This window comes from Arachis hypogaea, chromosome 12 (genome assembly GCF_003086295.3).
Source record: "Arachis hypogaea cultivar Tifrunner chromosome 12, arahy.Tifrunner.gnm2.J5K5, whole genome shotgun sequence".
Classification (NCBI taxonomy): Eukaryota; Viridiplantae; Streptophyta; class Magnoliopsida; order Fabales; family Fabaceae; genus Arachis; species Arachis hypogaea.
In genome coordinates this window covers 81,839,118-81,847,170 of record NC_092047.1, presented here as the reverse complement: position 1 = coordinate 81,847,170, position 8,053 = coordinate 81,839,118, and the positions used below count along the sequence as shown (strand labels likewise).

The following is an 8,053-nucleotide window of genomic DNA, read 5'->3' as shown; positions in this document are numbered from 1 at the left end:
GGAGACTTATATATGTTGGGCTTGGGCCCAACTTGGGTTCGGACTAACCCGTTAGCGTTTTTAGCCCGTTCGGCCCAACTTTGGGCCAAACCTTTAACACCAACGCCCGATTTTCTATTCCTAATATTTTTCTAAGGTTTTCGACTGTTTTTCACTTTTTCTCGCACAATACCGGGCAGACTTGAACCAGTTCAACCGATTTAACTGTCGGTTTGTAGTTTTTCACGGTTTTTCATAGAAAACACATTTTCTGACTCAGAAAGACCTACTGAGTCCAAAAATGATATTTAAATCCCCAAATTCTCATTCCAACTTTTTGGAACTTAATTTGGGTATTTAAATTATTTTATTCATGAAAAACCCGGTTCTTACATCCTCCCTTCCTTAAAAAGATTTTCGCTCTCGAAAATCTGAGTGACATGATATATCCCCATCAAAGCGCCCTGCCGTGTCGACGTTCCCTTTCGCCTTCCGCTGCGTCACTCTAATTATCGTCATTACGCATCCGAAGTTCTTCTTAAAACAATTACCAATTTTGTAACACTTTTTAAAACCTTTAAATTAAGTTCCATATAAATGAGTTCATTGTTAAAACTTCTTCAAAAGAGCCAAAAATCGTTTACTCGAAAGTCATGTACTTGAAATCATGGTTTTCTTAAATAAAAATTTTTCAGTTTGAATTCCTTTCGATAAGATAATTTGGAAACCAAATTCATAAATGAACATAATCGGAGAACTCACTTTTCTTTTTAAACAATATCCTTCAAACCAAGAATTTTCCGACGTAGTTTCAAAATTGAATCATTTAAACCAAAAGTTTCAAACCAAATTTCAAAATCATTATAAATTATAAAACTTTTTCAACATGGTTCAATGCCATACCAGTTAGAAATCAAAAAACCATAATTTAAAAACCGCAAAAGCAGCTGTGTGTACCTCACCTTCCATAACCACAAACCACATTCTAAAGAACTAAAGCTTCGCATTACTGTGCCTAAAGATCGCATGCGACATTACAACTATTCTCGAGTTTATTCAGAAGGATAAAAGACTTTGAAACAAGAAGGGCAAGCAACAAGGATAATCTCCGCAAGAGTTTTGAAAGAACTGCTGAATCTACAAGTAAACGAGGATGTACAATCGATGAAGAGTATTGGAAGAAATTCAGTTTAACAACCTGAAGGATGACTCCCGAATCAGAGATAACTGATAGGAACATAAAAAGGATAAGCAAGACAGTAGTTTAGAACTAATCAAGCTGAGTTAACAAGTATAAAATTATAGAAGAAGGTTATCTGAAGCTAGTGATAACACTCTCAAGGTTTAAAAATTTATGATTAAGTACACCTAATACATTTGAATATAAAGAATGAAAAACTGAAAGAGGATCACCTCATGTGCTAAAAGAAAGGTATGTAACTCGCATCTCACAAAAGGGTGACAGAAACATACACCAAAACTACAATGTGGTTAAAAGAAAACTAAATTGCATTTTGTCTAAATAGTTTCCAAGTAAAAGACAAAAGAGGTGAGGTTTAGAAAATGAGAATCAATTGAGTTAAGGCCACACAATATTGAAAATCCTGAAAGACATTTAGTTGCTCAATCAAATAAGGTATACACTGAAATCATGGCAAGGTTGTAAGAAATCAAAGGTTTGTCCAAGAATTCCCAAAGCTTATATTCAAACAAGCGTGTATAAGTTTTATAACAAATATGGAACTAGTTAAACTCTATTTAGAAAAGGAAACTCCAAGGTAAAAATTTGCTTATCAGTCGGTTTTAAAACTTTATATAAAACAGTGCATGCCAACTTCAAAACAACTTTGTCAATTTAAAGAATAACTATGGATGCAATTTAAGCGAGAAGAATCGATTTAGATTTCTTAAGAGAATCCAAAACTTATTTCAAAAGTTCACATCAAAACTCTAAGAATACACTTGAAATTGCCATCACATAAGAACATTCAAGAATATTAAGATGTAATTAAAAGAAATCAGACCAAACAAGAAAGGATCTTAAATCAAAGGAGTTCAAACAAGATCCACGAAACATGGGACATCAAAAAAGCTTTCCATTGGTTCAAAAGAATACAAAACTCGTAAGGAAGAACAAATCAATCAACAGTGAATTTTCAAGAAGGAACCATTGACCAAGGAAGGACAATTAAGAGGACAAACAACGCACTAGATAGAAATAACTTCAAGTTGACTCGGACGAGTATGAGATTTACAAGAGAAGAAAAACTAAAATTAGTGGTGACGGTTATAACAGTAAAAGAATAATAAAAAACAGAACCGAGTATATCATTCAAAGAAGTGAAAAGTTTAAAAAGGAATTGGTCTGTTTCTAAGAGGAAGGATATGAACTCAATACTTTCAAAAGAACAACAATTGCATAGACAATGTATTGTACTAAACCAAATTCAAATTAAAAATAAATTAAGTGAAGTTTGTCGAATGAAAATCAACGGAAAAGAGGCAAAAATCTTTCTTTTGAAGAATTCCTAAGTACATAATCAAATAAAGATATTTGTAAAAACTATAATAAAGTTGTTAGAAAATCAAGTTGTATTTAAAGTAAATATATTTCCATAAACCAGTGAAGAGACAGGCGAGGTATTGGAAACAATTGGTTTTAAACTGTAAAAGAAACTTTCAAAGTTTATATAGAGAAGTGTATATCAAATCAAAAATGATTTTGTTAAGATTTGAAGAATGGCTGTAATTATCATCAAATAAGAGGAAACTAAATTACAATTTGTTTACAAAGGACTCGGAATAAGAGCTTAAAAAGATATAATGCATCAAAACATGTTCAAATATATATCAAAGAATACATGACTCAAAAGGAGGTGCCTAAACAAGAAGATAAATACACCAAGGATTTTAAGCAGACATATGTAGTTAGGATCAAATAAGAATGCATATGAACAGAGGAATAAGGTTGGAGAAATCGAACTACTATCCAAAAGAAAAGACCACAAGAACTTCAGGATAGGGTAGGAAAGAGCACGCCACATGATTCTAACAGAATCCAAAGCACGTAACTGAGTAACCTCGAGAAGTAGTTTCTAACGTTCCCAAAATCCACGAATCGCGTTACCTATTACTCGTATCTCGTCTATGACAACCCATTACCAATAAAACAAACCAATAGTTTTTCAAACTCTTTTCAACAAGTTCAAACAAATTCTCAAAATCGTTTTAAGCTTTAAAATATTTTTAACAAGAATCCAAGCCATACCGCGTAGAAATTGAAAATCTTAATTAAAAACTGCAAAAGCGTCAACCGTTACTTCCGTTGCCATAAGTGTTAAGCCGCACCCATCAGCCGATATGTCACAAACTCGACGAACAGGCTTTTCCGGAACATACTGAGCTCATCGTGCATAGGTTAGGATATCCATCTCACTACCTCTCCGTTAACGTAACTGACCTTGACCGCGAGTTGCCTGATGAGCGGATAATTTATACGCTTTTTGGCATTGTTTTTACGTAGTTTTTAGTATGATTTAGTTAGTTTTTAGTATATTTTTATTATTTTTTAATTAAAATTCACATTTCTGGACTTTACTATGAGTTTGTGTGTTTTTCTGTGATTTCAGGTATTTTTTGGCTGAAATTGAGGGACTTGAGCAAAAATCAGATTCAGAGGTTGAAAAAGGACTGCAGATGTTGTTGGATTCTGACCTCCCTACACTCAAAGTAAATTTTCTGGAGCTACAGAACTCCAAATGGCGCGATCTCAATTGCGTTGGAAAGTAGACATCCAGGGCTTTCCAGAAATATATAATAGTTTATACTTTTCCCAAGTTTAGATGACGTAAACTGGCATTGAACGCCAATTCCATGCTGCATTCGGGAGTCAAATGACAGAAACAGGTTGCAAAGTGGAGTTTAATGCCAGAAACAGGTTACAAACTGGTGTTCAACTCCAAGAAAAGCCTCTACACGTGTAAAGCTCAATGCTCAGCCCAAGCACACACCAGGTGGGCCCGGAAGTGGATTTCTGCATCATTTACTTATCTCTGTAAACCCTAGTAACTAGTTTAGCATAGATAGGACTGTTTACTATTGTATTTATATCTTTAGTTTCATCTTGGGACGTTTAGTTCTCAGATCATGGGGGCTGGCCATTCGGCCATGCCTGGACCTTATCACTTATGTATTTTCAACGGTAGAGTTTCTACACTCCATAGATTAAGGTGTGGAGCTCTGCTGTTCCTCATGAATTAATACAAAGTACTACTGTTTTTCTATTCAATTCAAGCTTATTCCTATTCTAAGATATCCATTCGCACCCAAGAACATGATGAATGTGATGATTATGTGACGCTCATCATCATTCTCACCTATAAACGCGTGCCTGACAAACACTTCCGTTCTACATGCAAACAAGCTATAATGAGTATCTCTTAGATATCTAATACAGAGGACCGAGTCCGAGATATTAGAATCTTCATGGTATAAGTTAGAACCCATGGATGGCCATTCTTGAGATCCGGAAAGTCTAAACCTTGTCTGTGGTATTATGAGTAGGATCTGGGAAGGGATGGCTGTGACGAGCTTCAAACTCGCGAGTGCTGGGCGTAGTGACAGACGCAAAAGGATAGTAAATCCTATTCCAGTATGATCGAGAACCGACAGATGATTAGCCATGCAGTGACAACGCATTGGACCATTTTCACAGAGAGGATGGGATGTAGCCATTGACAACGGTGATGCCCTACATAAAGCTTGCCATGGAAAGGAGTAGGAATGGTTGGATGAAGACAGCAGGAAAGCAGAGGTTCAGAGGAACGAAAGCCTCTCTATACTCTTATCTGAAATTCTCACCAATGAATTACATAAGTATCTCTATCCTATTTTAATTATCTTTTAGTACACTATAATCTCTTAATACATTTGAATCCGCCTGACTGAGATTTACAAGGTGACCATAGCTTGCTTCAAGCCGACAATCTCCGTGGGATCGACCCCTTACTCACGTAAGGTTTATTACTTGGACGACCCAGTGCACTTGCTGGTCAGTTGTGCGAAGTTGTGACAAAGAATTAAGATTATGAACGTGCGTATAAAGTTTTCAGCGCCGTTACCAAGAAATTGAACCGTCACGATTTCTGTGCACCAAGTTTTTGGCGCCGTTGTCGGGGATTGTTCGAGTTTGGACAACTGACGGTTCATCTTGTTGCTCATATTAGTTAATTTTATTTTAATTTTAAGCTTTTTATTTCTTATTTTCGAAAAATACAAAAAAAAATTTCTTCTCTTTCGTTTTTCCTAATTAAATTTCGAAAAAAATAAAAAAAAAGTTTAATAAAATAATAAAACCAAAAATATTTTGTGTTTCTTGTTTGAGTCTAGAGTCAAGTTTTAAGTTTGGTGTCAATTGCATCTTTTTAATTTTCTAAAAATTATTTTCGAAAATTTCATGGATTGCATTCTTCATGATCTTCAAGTTGTTCTTGGCCAGTCTTCTTGTTTGATCTTCATATTTTTTTGTTTTGTATCTTTTCTTATTTTTCATATGCATTTTTAATTTGTTAGTGTCTAAAGTTTGAAAATTTTTAAGTTTGGTGTCTTGCATGTTTTCTTTTCTTGAAAATTTTTCAAAAATAAGTTCTTGATATTCATCTTGACATTCAAAGTGTTCTTGGTGTTCATCTTGATATTCATAGTGTTCTTGCATGCATCACATGTTTTGATCCAAAATTTTTATGCATTGAGTCTTTTTGATGTTTTTCTCTTTCATCATTAAAAATTTAAAAATAAAAAAAATATCTTTCCCTTTTTCACTCATAAATTTCAAAAATTTGAGTTGACTTTTTCAAAACTTTTTAAAATTTAGTTGTTTTTTATGAGTCAAATCAAATTTTCATTTTAAAAAAAAAACTTTATCTTTTTCAAATCTTTTTCAAAAATCAAATCTTTTGCATTTTTTCTTTCATAATTTTCAAAAATTCCAAAATGATTTTCAAAAATCTTTTTCTTATTTCTATTTCATATTTTCGAAATTAATACTAACAATTAATGTGATTGATTCAAAATTGTTAAGTTTGTTACTTGCCTAGTAAGAAAGGTTCAATCTTTAAATTTTAAAATCATATCTTTTTAGTTTCTTGTTAGTCAAGTAATCAACTTTAATTTTCAAAATCAAATCTTTTTAATTTCCTTTTCAAATCCTTTTCAAAATGATTTTCAATCATATCTCTCAATCATATCTTTTTCAAAATCAATTTCAAAATCTTTTCTAACTTCTTATCTTTTTCGAAAATAATTTTCAAATCTTTTTCAAACTAATCCTATCTTTTTGTTTCAATCATATCTTTTTCAAAACTACCTAACTAATTCTCTCTCTAATTTTCGAAAATCACCTTCCTCTTTTTCAAAATTCCTTTTTAATTAATTAATTGTTTTAAATTTCAATTTTATTTTATTTCTTTTCATATTTTCGAATTCTAATTAATTAATTTAATAAAAATAAAAATATTTTCCTTTTATTTTAATTTGAAATTCGAATTCTTCATCTTCTCTCTTCTCCATTCTATTCATCTCTTCTTCTACTCACATAAAGGAATCTCTATACTGTGACATAGAGGATTCCATATTTTCTTTTCTGTTTTCTTCTTTTTCATATGAGCAGGAACAAGGATAAGAACATTCTTGTTGAGGCTGATCCTGAACCTAAAAGAACTCTAAAGAGGAAGCTAAGGGAAGCTAAAGCACAACTCTCTGGAGAAAATCTGATTGAAAATTTCGAAAAAGAAGGAGACATGGCCGAAAATAATAATAATGCAAGGAAGATGCTTGGTGACTTTACTGCACCAAATTCCAATTTACATGGAAGAAGCATCTCAATCCCTGCCATTGGAGCAAACAATTTTGAGCTTAAGCCTCAATTAGTTTCTCTGATGCAACAGAATTGCAAGTTTCAGGGACTTCCATCAGAAGATCCTTTTCAGTTCTTAACTGAATTCTTGCAGATTTGTGATACTGTTAAGACCAATGGAGTTGATCCCGAGGTCTACAGGCTTATGCTTTTCCCGTTTGCTGTAAGAGATAGAGCTAGAGTATGGCTGGACTCTCAATCTAAAGATAGCCTGAACTCTTGGGATAAGCTGGTCAAGGCTTTCTTAGCCAAGTTCTTTCCACCTCAAAGGCTTAGTAAGCTTAGAGTGGATGTCCAAACCTTCAGACAGAAGGAAGGTGAATCCCTCTATGAAGCTTGGGAGAGATATAGGGAACTGACCAAAAAGTGTCCTTCTAACATGCTTTCAGAATGGACCATCCTGGATATATTCTATGATGGTCTGTCTGAGCTATCAAAGATGTCACTGGACCATTCTGCAGGTGGATCTATTCACCTAAAGAAAACGCCTGCAGAAGCTCAAGAACTCATTGACAAGGTTGCAAATAACCAGTTCATGTACACTTCTGAAAGGAATCCTGTGAGTAATGGGACGCCTCAGAGGAAGGGAATTCTTGAAATTGATACTCTGAATGCCATATTGGCTCAGAACAAAATATTGACTCAGCAAGTCAATATGATCTCTCAGAGTCTGAATGGATTGAAGGAATCATCCAACAGTACTAAAGAGGCATCTTCTGAAGAAGAAGCTTATGATCCTGAGAACCCTGCAATAGTAGAGGTGAATTACATGGGTGAACCCTATGGAAACACCTATAATCCCTCATGGAGAAATCATCCAAATTTCTCATGGAAGGATCAACAAAAGCCTCAACAAGGCTTTAATAATGGTGGAAGAAACAGGTTTAGCAATAGCAAGCCTTTTCCATCATCCACTCAGCAACAGACAGAGAATTATGAGCAAAATCCATCTAGCTTAGCAAATATAGTCTCTGATCTATCTAAGGCCACTTTAAGTTTCATAAATGAAACAAGGTCCTCGATTAGAAATTTGGAGGCACAAGTGGGCCAGCTGAGTAAAAGGATCACTGAAACTCCTCCTAGTACTCTCCCAAGCAATACAGAAGAAAATCCAAAGAGAGACTGCAAAGCCATTGATTTAATCACCATGGCCGAACCTAC

The 8,053-nt window shown here is 34.1% G+C and overlaps 1 non-coding gene across 1 annotated transcript; it reads right to left on the bottom strand.

Moving 5' to 3' along the window:
- Positions 1-7,169: 7,169 nt before the first annotated feature.
- On the bottom strand, positions 7,170-7,277 carry LOC112732083 (small nucleolar RNA R71). Its single transcript, XR_003167822.1, has one exon. It is a non-coding gene; the product is annotated as a small nucleolar RNA R71 (small nucleolar RNA).
- Between the last annotated feature and the right edge of the window lie 776 nt (positions 7,278-8,053).